This window comes from Panthera tigris, chromosome B4 (genome assembly GCF_018350195.1).
Source record: "Panthera tigris isolate Pti1 chromosome B4, P.tigris_Pti1_mat1.1, whole genome shotgun sequence".
NCBI classification, from domain to species: Eukaryota; Metazoa; Chordata; class Mammalia; order Carnivora; family Felidae; genus Panthera; species Panthera tigris.
Genome location: NC_056666.1, coordinates 11,422,924 through 11,438,212, shown reverse-complemented (window position 1 = coordinate 11,438,212; position 15,289 = coordinate 11,422,924). Strand labels below are relative to the sequence as shown.

Here is a 15,289-nt window from a genome sequence, read left to right as displayed (position 1 = left end):
GGAAGCTAATTCTCCTTTTTAGTGGGATCTTTGTCTGGTTATAGGATCAAGGTAATGGGCTTCATAGAAGGAGTCTGGAAGTTTTCCTTCCATTTCTATTTTTTGGAAGAGTATCTTCAACAAATGGTGTTGGGAAAATTGGACGGCAACATGCAGAAGAATGAAACTGGACCACATTCTCATACCATACACATTTGAGTTTGAATAAACTCAAAATGGATGAAAGACATAAATGTGAGACAGGAAACCATTAAACTCCTAGGGCAGAACACAGGCAGCAACTCTTTGACTTCGGCAGGAGCAACTTCTTACTAGACACGTCACCGAAGGCAAGGGAAAGAAAAGCAAACATGAATTATTGGGACTTCATCAAAATGAAAAGCTTCTGCACAGTGAAACAATCAACAAAACTAAAAGGCAGCCTACAGAATAGGATAAGATATTTGCAAATGACACATCTGATAAAGGGTTAGTATCCAAAATCTATAAAGAACTTACCAAACTCAACACCCAAAAAACAAACCCAGTTAAGAAATGGGCAGAAGACGTGAATAGACACTTTTCCCAAAGAAGACATGCAGATGGCTAAGAGACACATGAAAAGATGCTCAATGTCACTCATCATCAGGGAAATGCAAATCAAAACCACAATGAGATATCACCTCACACCTGTCAGAATGGCTACAGTTAACAACACAAGAAACAAGTGTCGGAGAGGATGCAGAGAAAGAGGAACCCTCTTGCGCTGCTGGTGGGAATGCAAACTAGTGCAGCCACCCTGGAGAACAGTATGGAGGTTCTCAAAAAACTAAAAATAGAACTACCCTATGACCCAGCAATTGCATGAGTACGTATTTACCCAAAGGAAACAAAACCACAGATTCAAAGGGGTAAATCACTCCAAAGTGTATAGCAGCATTATCAACAATAGCCAAACTACAAATGTCCAACTGATAAATGGATAAAGATGTGGTATATATACATATATATACACAATGAAATATTACTTGGCCATCAAAAAATGAAATCTTGTTATTTGCAATGACATGGATAGAGCTAAAATGTATTATGCTAAGTGAAATCAGTTAGTCAGAGAAAGACACATATCATTCAATTTCACTCATATGTGGAATGTAAGAAACATAATAGATGAAAATATGGGAAGGAGGGGAGAGACAAAACAAGCAAACAAACAAAAAAACCACAAGAGACTCTAAAATGACAGAGAACAAACTGAGGGTTGACGGAGAGAGGTGGATGAGGGATGGGCTACATAAGTGATGAGTATTAAGGAGGGCATTTATGATGAGCACTGGGTGTTGTATGTGAGTGATGAATCACTGAATTCTACTTCTTAAACCAACATTGTACTATATATTAACTAAAATATAAAAAACCAAATAAATAGAATTAGCATTTAAAAAGAAATAAATGATAGAAACTGGAAGACAATGGAAAAATTTTTAAAGATTTTAAAATTCCATATACAGCGAAAGTCAATTTCCAAGAAAATACCATTTAGGAATAAAGGTGAAATAAAGACATTATCAGTAAAGTTTAAAAGGGAAAAATCATCACCTGAAGATGTGGCCTAAAATAAATGCTAAACTAAGCTCTTCAAGCTGAAGGAAAGTAATATTAAAATGACACTTAGAACTTTAAGAATAAAGGGAAAGTTAAAGAAATGGTAAAGATCTGGGTAAATAGGATAGACCATTTGTCTCTGCTTAAGGTCTTTATAATTAGGATGACTACTGACAGCAAAAATTGAGTTTTTAATGTATGGAGACAACTGTACTATAAAGAGGACACAGTAAAAAAAAAAGTCTATTTGGTTGAAGAGCTTTTAAATTTTATTCAATTAACAAAATTTTATGTCAAAGTAGATTATTAAAAGGTATGTGTGTGGGTATATATATATATATATATATATATATATATATACCCACACACATATATATATAGTAACCTCCAGAGCAGATACACACACACTCACACACACATATAAAAGACAGATGACCAAAATTCCAAACGAGAGATTTTAATGGACTCTTCAAAAGATCAAGTAATCCAAAAGAATGAGAGGTATCAAAAGAAGAAAAGACAAACGGAAAGCAAATAATAAAATGGTAGACCTAAACCCAACTATATGAATGACTACATTAAATGTAAATGATCCAAACAAATTAAAAAACAGAGATGGTAAGACTGTACCAAAAAAACAGGGCCTAAGTATATGCTGCCTACAAGAAACACCTAAAAATGTAAAGATACAGATATACATAGGGTGAAATTAAAGGGACAGAAAAAGATATACTCTAGAAACACGAAATGAAGGAAGCTATTTATTAATATCAGACAAAATAAACTTCAGAACAAGGACAATAAGGAATAAAAGGATTGTTACATAAAGATAAATATATCTTTATCTGTATTTATGTGTATATCTTTTTTTTTTAATTTTAACATTTATTTATTATTGAGAGACAGAGCATGAGCATGGGAGGGGCAGAGAGAGGAGGAGACACAGAATCTGAAGCAGGCTCCAGGCTCTGAGCTGTTAGCACAGAGCCCAATGCAGGGCTCAAAGTCACAAGCCACAAGATCATGACCTGAGCTGAAGTCGGATGCTTAACCAACTGAGGCATCCAGGCGACCCTAACTGTGTGTATATCTTAAAACAGAGCTTCAAAACATTTAAAGCAAAAAAAAAAAAAAAAAAAAAAAAAAAAAAGACAAAGAAAAAATAGAACAAATTCAGTATTAGACTAGGATAGGTACACAAACAACCCTCTCTAAGCAATCAACAGAACAAGTAGACAGCAAGGACACAAAAGTGCTGAATAATACTATCAAATATTTTGACCTAACTGATATTTATAGAGCACTGTACCCACCACAGCAGAACACACAGTCTTTTCAAGCACATGGAATATTCACCAAAATACACTACGTTGTGGATCGTGAAGCAAACCTTAAAGTTTTTAAAGAACTGAAATCATACAAAGTATATTATCTGACTATAATGGAATTCAATCAGAAATCAATATCAGATTCTCTAGAAAATTCCCAAATATTTGGAAAGTAAACAACATGTTTCTAAATAACCAGGAGTCAAAAAGAGACAAATTAGAAAATGTCTTGAATTGACTGAAAAAAATATACAACATATCAAAAATTTGTGGCATGCAGATTAGAGACTAATGTATAGTGTTAAACGATTGTAGGAGAAATAAGAAAATTTTCAAGTCAATAATCTAATACTTGACGTCAAGAAACTAGAAAAAGAAAAACAAATTAAACCCAAATTTAGTGTAAGAAAGCACATATAAGGATAAGAGCAGGAATTGATGAAATTGAAAAGAGAAAACAACAGAGAAAAATCAATCAAACCAAAAGCTGGTTCTTTAAAAAGATCTATAAAATGATACATCTCTAGCCAGGCTGGCCAGGGGGGAAAAAAGAGAGAATACAAATTACTAATATCAAGAGTGAATTGAAGAGATAACACTACAGACTTTATAGACATTAAAGGGCTAATAAAAGAATACTATAAACAACCTAGTCTGTGTATTTGACAACTCAGACAAGGTGTGAGCAAACTTTTTTGTAAATGGACAGACAGTAAATATTTAAAGCTTGTTGGCCATATGGTCTCTGTCATAATTACTCTACTCTGCTATTACAGTGCACAACATTAGGTAAGTAAATGGGCTCTATTCTAATAGAACTTTATTTACAAGAATAAATGGCTGGGGCACCTGGGTGGCTCATTTGGTTAAGCATCCAACTCTTGATATTGGCTCAGGTCATGATCTCATAGTGAGGTTGAGCCGCACATTGGGCTCTGCTCTGGCAGCATGGAGCCTGCTTGGGATTTTTCCTCTCCATCCCTCTCAGCCCCTTACCCTCTTGCTTTCTCTATCTCTCAAAATAAATAAATAAACATTAAAAAAAAAAGAATAAATGGCTGCTCTGTGGGCCTTATTTTACTGACTGGCTTGGATGGAATTGACCAGTTCCTTTAAATAAAAGCTATCACTCAAGAACAAACAGATAACCTAAACACACTCCTAAATCTATTAAAAAATTGTAATTCATAGTTAATATCCTTCCAAAAACTAAAACTAAGGGTCCAGACAGTTTCATTGATGAATTCTACCAAATATCTAAGGAAGAAATAATACCAATTCTACAAAATCCTTTCCAGAAAAATGAAGAAAAGGAAATACTTCCCAACTCATTTTTTGAGTCAAGTATTTCTCTGGTATCAAAACCAGTTATACACTGTTGGTGGGAATATAAAATGACAACAATAATCTTCATAAACATACACACAAAAACCCTCAACAAACTATCAGCAATTTGAATCTAGCAATATATAATAAGTACAATATACCACGACCAAGTAGTATATATTCCAAGAATGCAAAGCTTCTTCAACATTTGAAAACCAATGTAATCCACATTTTAATAGACTAAAGCAGGAAAACTACACGATCATCTCAACAGATGCAGAAAAAATATTTGGCAAAATTCAATATCCATTCATGATCAAAAACAACAACTTCAGTTCTTAAAACAGAATTCCCTTAATCTGATAAAGAACATCTATTAAAACCTACAGCTAATATCATACTTAAGGTGGAAGCCTAAATGTTTTTCCCATAAGGTCAGGAACAAGTCAAGGATGTCAGATATCACCACTCCTATCTCCCATTAAACATCATACTGAACACCCAAACAAGTGCAATAAGGCAAGACAAAAAAAAAGAAAGGGGCACAGATGGAAAAGAAATAAATATATATATCTCCATTTATAGATGACATGATTGTTTATGTAGAAAATCCCAGAGAATCTATTACAAAAAAGTATCAGGATACTAAGCGAATTTAGCAAGATTACAAGACACAAGTTCAATATGTAACAAAGCAACTATATTTCTGCATATCAACAATGAAAACTTGACAATAAAAACTTTAAAAACAGTACCATTTACAAACTGCCAAAAAAATGAAATACTTAGGCACAAAGACAATAAAATACGTACAGGATCTGTACACTGAAAAACATAAAACACTGATGAAAGAAATCAAGAGAATCTAAATAAATGCAGAGATAGACCATGTTCATGGACTGGAAGATTAACATTGCTTAGAAGTTTGTTTTTGCCAAATTAATCTACAGATTCAATGCAATCTTAATCCAAATACCAGTAGGATTTTTTTGTGGAAATTGACAAAATAATTCTAAAATGCATATAGGAAAGTAAAGGACAAGGCACCTGGGTATCTCAGTCAGTTGAGTCCCCGATTTCAACTCAGGTCATGATTTTGCAGCTTGTGGGTTTGAGCCCCACGTCAGGCTCTGTGCTAACAACTCAGAGCCTGGAGCCTGCTTCGGATTTGATCTCCATCTTTCTCTGCCCCTCCCCAACTCATATTCTCTCTCTCTCTCTCTCTCTCTCTCTCTCAAATATAAAAATAAACATTAAAAAATTAAAACAAGAAAGAAAAGTAAAGGAAATGTAACAGCTAAAAACATTTTGAAAAATAAACACACAGCTGGGGGACTCACACTACCTGACTTCAAGATTTAGTATAAAACTACAATAATCAAGACAGTGTGGTACTGGCAAAAGGATTAACATGAAAATCAGCGACACAGGATATTTAGTCCATCAACAGACACACATGAATATGGTCAGTCAACTTTTGACAAAGGTGCAAAGCAGAAAGAATAATCTTCGAAACCCATGTTGCCAGGACAATCTTTACACACAAAGAAGAATGGCAACGTGCAACTCCTACCTTCAATAAAAATTAATTCAAAATGGGTCATCTGCGTTGAGGTAAGCCACGCAGCTGTACAACTTGTAGAAGAAAATCTTTGTGACCTTGGTTTAGTCCAAGAGTTGTGAACTATGACATGAGAAGCACAATCCCAGGAACGAAAAAATTGAAATATTAGACTTCATCAAAATTAAAAACTTCTGCTCTTCAAAAAACACTCTTAAGAGGGTGAAAAGAAAACCCACAGACCAAGAGAAAATATTAGAGAATAAGATGTCTGACAAAAGAATTGTATTCAAAACGTATAAAGAACTCTTACGCTCAATGATAAAATTTTTAATTTTTAAATTAAAAAAAATTTTTTAAATGAGTAAAACATTTACACACACTCCCTCAGAGACATACAGATAACAGATGAGCACATGAAAAGATGCTCAAAATCGTTAGTTATTAGGGAACTGTATATTAAAACTACAGTGAGCTAACTCTACATGACTATTCCTATGGCTACAATTTTTTTTTAACCTGCAAATACCAAGAAGACAGAGCAATTAGAACCATTATACTCTGCTAACAGGGCTATGAAATGGTACAGACACTTTGGAAAACAGCTTTAGCAGTTTGTGATAAAGTTAAAAACATATTCTTAACTTTATCACCTAGGGGGAGCCTGGATGGCTCAGTCGTTGAGCATCTGACTCTTGGTTTCACCTCAGGTCATGATCTCAAGGTTTGTGAGATCAAGCCCGATACCGGGCTCTATGCTCACAGTGCACAGTCTGCTTGGGATTCTCTATCTCCCTCTTCCTCTGCGCCTCCCCTGCTAGCATGCTGTCTCTCTCTCTCAAAATAAATAAACATTTAAAAAATTAAAAAAAAAAAAAACCCTTATCACCCAGCAATCCACTCTCTGGTATTTAACCAAGATAAACAAAAACATGGATCTACACAAAAACCTATAGGCAAATGCATATAACAGCTATATTCATAATCACCCAGCTTGGAAACAACCCAAAAGCCCGTCAGCTGTTGTATGGTTTACACAAACTGCTGGTTGGACCTTACAGCAAGCAGTAGGATACTCAGACACAAAAAGGAGCACACTCCTGACACACGCAACAACATGGATGATTCTAACACACCGCGCTAAGAGAAAGAAGCCAGACTCAGAAAGGCTACCTACCCGGCGATCCCATGTCTGTTACACTCCCACAAAGAAAATCTAGAGAGAAAGAGGACCAGGAGGCCAAAGATGAGGGCCAGAGGGGGGTATCTGATTACAAAGGGGCAGCACACAAGGGGATCTGGAGGTTATGGAAATGGTCTGTATCTTGACTGTAGTGCTAGGTATATGATTCTATGCGTGTGTCAAAACTCACAGAACTATACACGAAAACAGCGATTTTTACTATACAAAAATTAAAAAGCCTTTTTTAAAGAGTGTATAAATGCACACCGATGAATGCATAGCACCGCTGTGTCCCAGGTCCTGCACTAGGCACCTCCTGTTGAGTGGGGAAAAATGAATTAAAGAAGCTTCTTCCCCCCAACTTGCAACTCTGCTTTGACTGAAGCCCAGCTTGGGCTAGTACTCTTTGTTAATCCCATGCTAAGGCACCAACCAAACTAAATTGTTACTAAAACATAATTACAGGGACGCCTGGGTGGCGCAGGTCGTGATCTCACGCTCAAGCCCCGCATCGGGCTCTCTGCTGTTAGCGAAGAGCCCTCTTTGGATTCGTGGATCCTCTGTCCCTTCTCTCTGTCCCTCTCCTGTTGTGGTCTCTTTCTCTCAAAAATAAATAAACATTTTTAAAAAACAAAAAATCATAATTACAAATAGTACAGACTTGGAAGCAAGGCGGACCTGTGTGTTGCCCCACATACTTCCTATATAACCTAAGTAACGTCAGTTTTCTTATCTATAAAAAGCAAACGACACCCCTACCTCACTGTGTCTGTGTAGGAATTAAATGAGACAGCAGGAGTCTGCATCGCAGTGTCTAGCATATGGGCAGACGAGAACTGAAGAGCTGTCATTATTTTCATCATAACTCTTTATTTATTAATGCAAACGCTCCAGGTGTGGTCAAGGTGGACCTAAACTGGTGCAAAATTTGCATAATCATGAATAGTGTGCTGATATAAGCAATATACATGTGTATAGGTTTACCCATCCCCCCGCCCTATTAACCCATAATCCCCCCTTGCCTCCTGATGAGAACAGTCTGATCAAATAACTGTTGCGAGTATTTGCATTAATGAAACCTCAATATTTCTGTACCACTCTCCAGCTAAAAAGCACTTGGGATCCATTATGTCCTTACCCCACTGTAACCACCCGGGGAAACTCCGCTCTCTCCAGGACAGCACAAATGCCTGCGTGGAGAAAGCATAATTTATAACGCTATTAGAATCAAGCACAGCCCAGCACTGCAATAGGGCACACCAAGAGATGAACAAATGTTTGATTTAAACAGAGACAAATGTGGAGATACGACCCCATCGATCACTTGGGCTTTCACTGCTTTAAGTTTTCACTTTAAATAGAGAATAAGGCATGATCATTTATGAAAAAGTCACGGGCCCTGCCTTCAAGAAGCTCACAGAGTCCCAACAGGCCTTCCTTTGTGGGCCTGCTGCGCATTCTATGACTTTATTAACTAGCAGCTTGGTGCTGAAAGCCAGAAGGCCCACGCATTTACAATAATGCTGCTTCCTTCTGCAGAGGCTCACGTGATTTGTGCCCCATCCCAAGAACTCAAGAGCCTGACATAATGACTCCCCAAGGCTCCCCGAGTCCAGTGATTCTACCCTGCTGTCCTAACACCTCTTGTGGACAGCCTTCAGAAAGGCCAGGAAAAAGACCCTGGAGAGGGATGGATGGATGGATGAATGAATGAATGAATGAATGAATAAAAATTAAAGGCCAATCAATAAAGCCAGCAAAACCCCCAGCTGCAGCCAGAAACACTCAACTGGGGAACAGATGATCATGCGTCCCCATCAGAATTTCCTCTTCTGGTCTGGAGCTGGACTGGGCAGTAAATCCAAACCTTTGCTACTCATGGTGGGATAACACAATCCTGACTGTATTCTTTGAGGTCAGTGCTATTGATTCTATTCAGGAAAAGAAAAGAGTCAAAGCAGTTAAACAAAGTGTGTCCGCCTTGGTCCTTTTATTATGGGAATTGTCAACATTCGCCACATGTGGCTTGTTTGTTTTTCCCCTCATGCTCTGTGAGCGCACCAAAATCACCTGAACCAGGAAAATTTTTTCCCTCGGAAATAAGCAAAGGCCCATATGAGCTCTGGTGAGCTTTTATAAACACAACCTTTCTCCTGAGTTTCACAAACCACAGACATGGTCTGTCTGCTGCATCACACCCACTTCTAGACTCAAAGCTATTCAAAGGGGCAACTGGAAACAAGAAACCACCACAGCGGCAACCAAGGAGTCTAAATCCTGGAAGACAATATGAAGCCAGAGCTATCAAAATAAAGACATGCCATGGTTAATTACAGCTCCAGTAATGAGCCCCAGATCTCCCTATGGGCAGGTGCAAAAAAAAAAAAAAAAACAAACAGTGGGCTTTTGGTGGAGCAGGCAGTGGAAACATGAAGACAGTCTCAAATCAGAGGCAGGTTAAGGCACTGGCTTCTTGAGCCTTCACAGATCCCAACGGAAACACAAAGGTATCTAGCTCTTTCCATCCGTGTGCCTCTTGTACAAAGGGTGTTATAAACATTTTGATGAGTGGACACATACTGATACTTGCACTCAAGCCATATGCTAAAGCTTTAGACAGAGTTACAGTGCACTGGGCTTTTTATTACACTGAAATATGCCAGGGAATAATGATAGCTTCCTTTAGTATAGTGCTTTATTATATTTCTCAGTGTGCTTTCCCAGACATGAATGATTTCATCAGCTCCTTTCCCACCAGCCCAGTGAGGAACACAGGGTAGCAATCATTATCCCCATTTCACAGATGAGGCAACTGAAAAACACACACACCTCCAGTGAACTCATGCAGCTTGTTAATAGCACAGACTCAGGGATCTTCACACTGATAGGTTGTATTTGCTGTCCCCACTGCTCAGAGATGCTGCTGGCTTGCTGAGAAATTATGGACAGTCCATTCCTATTATCTGTGTGGTGAGATCAAGTCTCTGTGCCCACCCAGGAGTGAGGATCCTTCTGTGTGGCTGTAGGGGTTCTGTATTCCATTGCACATTTGAATCAGCCAAAAAAAAAAAAAAAAGTTGCTTTTTAAAAATACCGATGTAGGGGCACGTAGGTGGCTCAGCCAGTTAAGCATCCGACTTCGGCTCAGGTCATGATCTCATGGTTTGTGAGTGGGAGCCCCCGATAGGGCTCTGTGCTGACAGCTCAGGGCCTGGAGCTGCTTCGGATTCTGTGTCTCCCTGTCTGTCTGCCCCTCCCCAACTCATGCTCTACCTCTCAAAAAATAAATAAACATTAATTTTTTTTTTTTAAATACTGGTGTCTCAGCACCACCCAGAGATTCTGATCCAGCTGGATTGGAATAGGGCCCGGGTATCCATATTTTGCAAAAGTTCCCCCAGGAGATTCTAATTTGCACCCACACATGAAAACCACTAGGTCCTGCTGGGTAATAAGTATCTGAACTGCCTATAGCATTGCAGCGATAATCCATAAGAGCCAAGCAAAGGAGACATTCAATACCAAAACCTAGATTCACTGCCACCTACAAACTGAAGTTGGGAGACAGGGCAGATACCAGTGAAGAGGAACTTGAGCCTATTTGTGACGAAGCAGATCACCAACTGCACAGTAAAACCAGGCACAGCGTAAGTGCCAGAGAAATGAATCGGGAAGGTCAAACCATCCTGCTTCCCAAGCCAGCTCCTTTGCAAAGCCTAACCGCCAAATCCTTTCCCTCCTTTGCACCCCATTTCTTATCAGAGAGCAGGGACCGCCTTCAAGAATGAGAAAGCAATGGTGTACACGCTGCTGAATTAAGGCTTCTCGCGGCTCGTCAGGGCCGCCGGTCTGCATTCATTTGCATTCATTTCCACTGTCTTCCCTGCAGAATGGAGGCACAGAAATCCAGAAAATGCCACGCTTGTAGATTTGTGTCCCCAATGCATCCTGCAGAAGGCACTCTGATTCATTCAGGGGTGGCCAGAATGAAATTTCATGTCACCGGTGACTCTGAGGGAAGGACTGAATTACTGCGTGTTCCCGGGGCTGCACCAGCAGCTGGCAGAAACAGGACCACAGTCCTCTTGGCAAACGATGTAATTCTGCGTCACTTGTGTGTGTGGCCACCTTGGTTTGTTGGGGTTTTTTTTAATGTTGATTTTTGAGAGAGAGAGAGAGAGACAGAGAGAGAGCGCGCGCGCTAGCGAGCGCAAGCGGGGGAGGGGCAGAGAGAGAGGGAGACACAGAATCCGAAGCAGGCTCTGGGCTCTGAGCTGTCAGCACAGAGCCCAACATGGGGCTCGAACTCACAAACCGTGAGACCAGGGCCTGAGGCTGAAGTCAGACACTCAACACACTGAGACATCCAGGAGCCCCGTGGCCACCTTAGTGATAGAACATTCGATTCTCAGACATGCTTGTCAATGAAGGAGCACTTTGGGGTGGAAAATGGGAAACAATTACACGAGGTCTTAAGACAGCTTTGGAAAAGGTTTCAAAAAGCAGAGGGCTTCCCAAACCATCTAGAACTGAGTAGCGCAGACCTTTGAGCTAAGGCCAGGGCACACTGACCCCCGGTGGGCGGGCCAGAGTCTGAATTTACATTCAAGTTTTTATTTGCCCACAAAGAGGTATCTATTTGAAAGTCTAAGAGCATTTCCTCCCTACTGTAATGAAAGCAGGCACCGACACAGAATGTTATTTTCAGCGATCCCAGCCCCCAAAATGGAAATCTGCATCCTAGAAATTGGCCATGTAACGCAGGCCTTGGTGGAATTCACCTGCTACTGTGTGGCTATTTGTGAACCACAGTCACTGACAAAGCCCTATGGGCCCAGGAAACACTAAAGAGTACTGAGCACAGTGGCCGGGCTTTGCTGGAGCCTGTTTTCAAACAAAGATCACTGAGAAGTCACATTCTAAAACCTCAAAGTTCTGAAAGAACCATCACCCCACCCATGTCAAAACGTGCAAATTCACGTCTAAAGGAAGATGAGGATCCATGCTCGGTAACACAATGATAACACAACACTGGTTTGGTCAAATACTGGTGTCTAAATCATTATTCCTCCCAGAGCTGGGTTCCAGGTCGGGAAATGGCTGTCCTGTGCCCTGCTCAGGGTAGTGAGGGCACACGCATTAAAGGCGGGTGATGCCTCTGGCCTGGGGCCCTTCCCATTAGCAGCTGCTGAAAGGAAAGACTTGCAATTATCCAAATGAAGGCTCTCTCTCCAGCCTCTGGATTCTGGCACTGCTGCTTCCTCTTCTGAGATGCCTTCCTGCCTCGCCGAAAATTTAATAAGATGTGATGGTCACAGCCTGTGTCCCCACACCCCCCTCTCACAGATAACTTCATACATCATCAGGACTTGCCGGCCCCATCCTCTAGGTCGGGGGAGGCAGTTTTCCAGAAGAGTTGATGTTGCTTATGAACTCGTTTTCCTTTACAATCTTAAAGAGAGTCTAAGAACAGAGGAAGCTCCTGTTTTCCTGCTTTGGCTCAAACGGGGAAATTAAGTCAATTGGTAGAGTTGTAGCAACTAAATACGAACCTCAAAACGCGAGTTTAGTAGGGAAGAGGGAAGAGAAGGGGACTTCATGTGTTTGCTTTTTCCCACTGTGGCAAAACATATATATCATAAAAGTTACCGTCATGCCCATTTTTAAGTGTATGCTGCATGGCACCGAGAACATCCACAGGGCTGGGCAGCCATCGCCACCATCTCCCTCCAGAACTCGGTCTTCCTCCCAAACTGAAACTCTGTCCCCATGAACACCAGCTCCCTGTTTCCCTCCTCCCTGAAGTTCCTGGCCACGGCCTTTCTACCTCTGTCTGTGAATCTGACAACTCTAGAAACCTCACGGAAGTGGAATCATACAGTGTGTGTCCTTTTGTGTCTGCATAACTAAAACTCTACACCCACCGAAAAGAACAGTTCTGACTTCCCCCTCCCCCCAGCTCCTGGCCACGACCATCCTATTCCGTGATTCTGTGAGTCTGACTATTTGGAACATCTCTTGTAAGTGGAATCATGCAGGATTTGTCCATCTGTGACTGGCTTAGCATAATGTCCCTTAGGCTCATCCGTGGTGTTACAAATGGCAGGATTTCCTTCTTTATTAAGGCTGAATCATAGCCCGTAGTATGTACAGACCACATTTTCTTCATCCGTTCATCTGTTGACGGACATCTGGATTGTTCCCACATCTTGGCTATTGTGAACACCACTGCGGTGACCATGGGGTGTAGCTGGGTCTTTGAGATCCCAGTTTCAATTCTTTTGTTAGCCTTAAAATTTTTAATGAGGCGCTCAGCACTGTAACAAACAACCCAATAAATCAATTCCTCAACTAATTAGTGTAGTTCATTTGAAAAATGTTCCCAGCTCTGTGTTTATATAAGGAATATTAAAAAGACCACTTCCTTGCCAAACATTTGCTCAAAAAAACATTTCTTGAGCACTGTGCTAGGAACTCAGGATGCATTGTGACCTGAGGTAGACCGGGTCCCCACCCTAGTGCTCAGGGGTACCAAGCACTGAATGAGCATGAGAGAAAGGACCTGAGTCCTTCCAATTCTTCCTTCACAGTATATAGAGAATTGTAAGCTTCCCAACACTCACTCACACATTATCTCTTCTGATGCTCAAAGAAGCCCCCAGGAGCAAGCCAGACAGGCATACTGCACCCATTACGAGATGAGAAAATAAGGGCTCGGGGAGTTAAGTGACTCGTCAGTCCTCACACATTTAGCGTGGCCTAGAGCCTGGAACCCACCTGGATTCTCTATTTCTTCTAATCTATGATTCTCGTACAGAAGAATGAATTCTGGGGGCGCCTGGGTGGCTCAGTCGGTTAAGCATCTGACTTTGGCTCAGGTCATGATCTCATCGTCCGTGAGTTCAAGCCCTGCATCGGGCTCTGTGCTGACAGCTCAGAGCCTGGAGCCTGCTTCGGATTCTGTGTCTCCCTCTCTCTCTGCCCCTCTCCCGTTCACACTCTGTCTTTCTCTCTCTCTTTCTCTCTCTCTCAAAAATAAATAAACATTAAAAAAAATGTTTTTTAAAGAGTGAATTCTGGGTGGAGGACGCTGCTTGGGGGGGAAATGACAGATTTCTCATATACATGGGATGTGACAGGGGCTGGGGCAGAGGAGAAGGAAGAGGAAGGCACCTATCTGAAACCGCTTGTTTTGTCCAAGCAGCCCTCCTCTGCCCCATTTTGTCAGTATTTGGTACAGGCCAGAGCACGCAATGCTCGCCTTAATGAAGACCAAACAGCGATAAAGCTACAAAGCAAAGCAAAGATCCAACTTTGCCATGAGAAGCATAATTAAATTCTCGTAAAACAGACACTAGTGCTGGCCCATTTGCTTTCACTATTATTTATTCTGGGTTGTGCAATCGTGCTGAATAAGCAATAAAGGAAGGACAGGGCTTGTAAAGAACACAACTTCAGCTCCTTCTGCGGACAAGAGGCGGCAGGATGGACCGCTCAGTTAGGAAAGTGCCCCCCCCCACCCACCGCTGCCACCCCCCAGGAGGTAGAGACTAGTCTTCACTGGCATTGCAACATTTGGAAGCGTTTGATCCACCTTTGAGAAGCTTTCTACACCCCGCTTTTATTGCCTTTAAAATTACAGAACAGCCCTAATGATCTCTGCAGGCCCGATCCGCACTGGGTTTTGCAGAAGAATGTCTGTCTCCCCCAGCACCCCTGACAGAAAAGAGGTTCAGAAGAGGTTTCCCCAGAGCTCTGCTGTCACCAAGACACCCCTGCTACATTCTCACTGCTTTTGTGCCAATTGGGACATGATGGAAGTAATCATGATTCTAAAACCCCTCGAAAATAAACATCTGTCCAGAGACCAAGGGTCCATGGCTGCCCTGGTGGCCATCAGAAGCAGGAGGAGGTGAAAACCTGGGCTTACACGGGCCGCTTTGCCGCTCCCGGCAGAAATGCCTTGCCCTGTGGAGCCGCTACCCTGCCTCCGAGAAACAGGGCCCACCCCTCAGGACAGGGGAAGAGGTAGCCCAAGGCTTGCACAGCAGAGCTGGAGAAAAACCCAGGGGAGCAGCCACCTCCCAGGAGGGACTAAGAGAAGAGGACAGAGTGTCCATCAGGGTCTTTGACAAGACATGTTCCCAGAGGACCGTGCAAACCCAGCCTTTCTGACTCCGGGTGATAAAATCCAGGTCTCTGCCAGAGAGCCATGCCTCAGCTAACACAGGAAGCCAGGGACACTTGTGGGATATCTTTCCCTATCAGAGCCGGCCAGATGCCCTCAGACAGCAAGTCCAAGTCTTC

General features: G+C 41.5%; 1 protein-coding gene across 6 annotated transcripts in view; it reads right to left on the bottom strand.

Annotated features, from left to right (window-relative positions):
- Positions 1-15,289, bottom strand: part of CAMK1D (calcium/calmodulin dependent protein kinase ID) — a 500,855-nt gene that overhangs the window by 294,289 nt on the left and 191,277 nt on the right. The window lies entirely within an intron of this gene.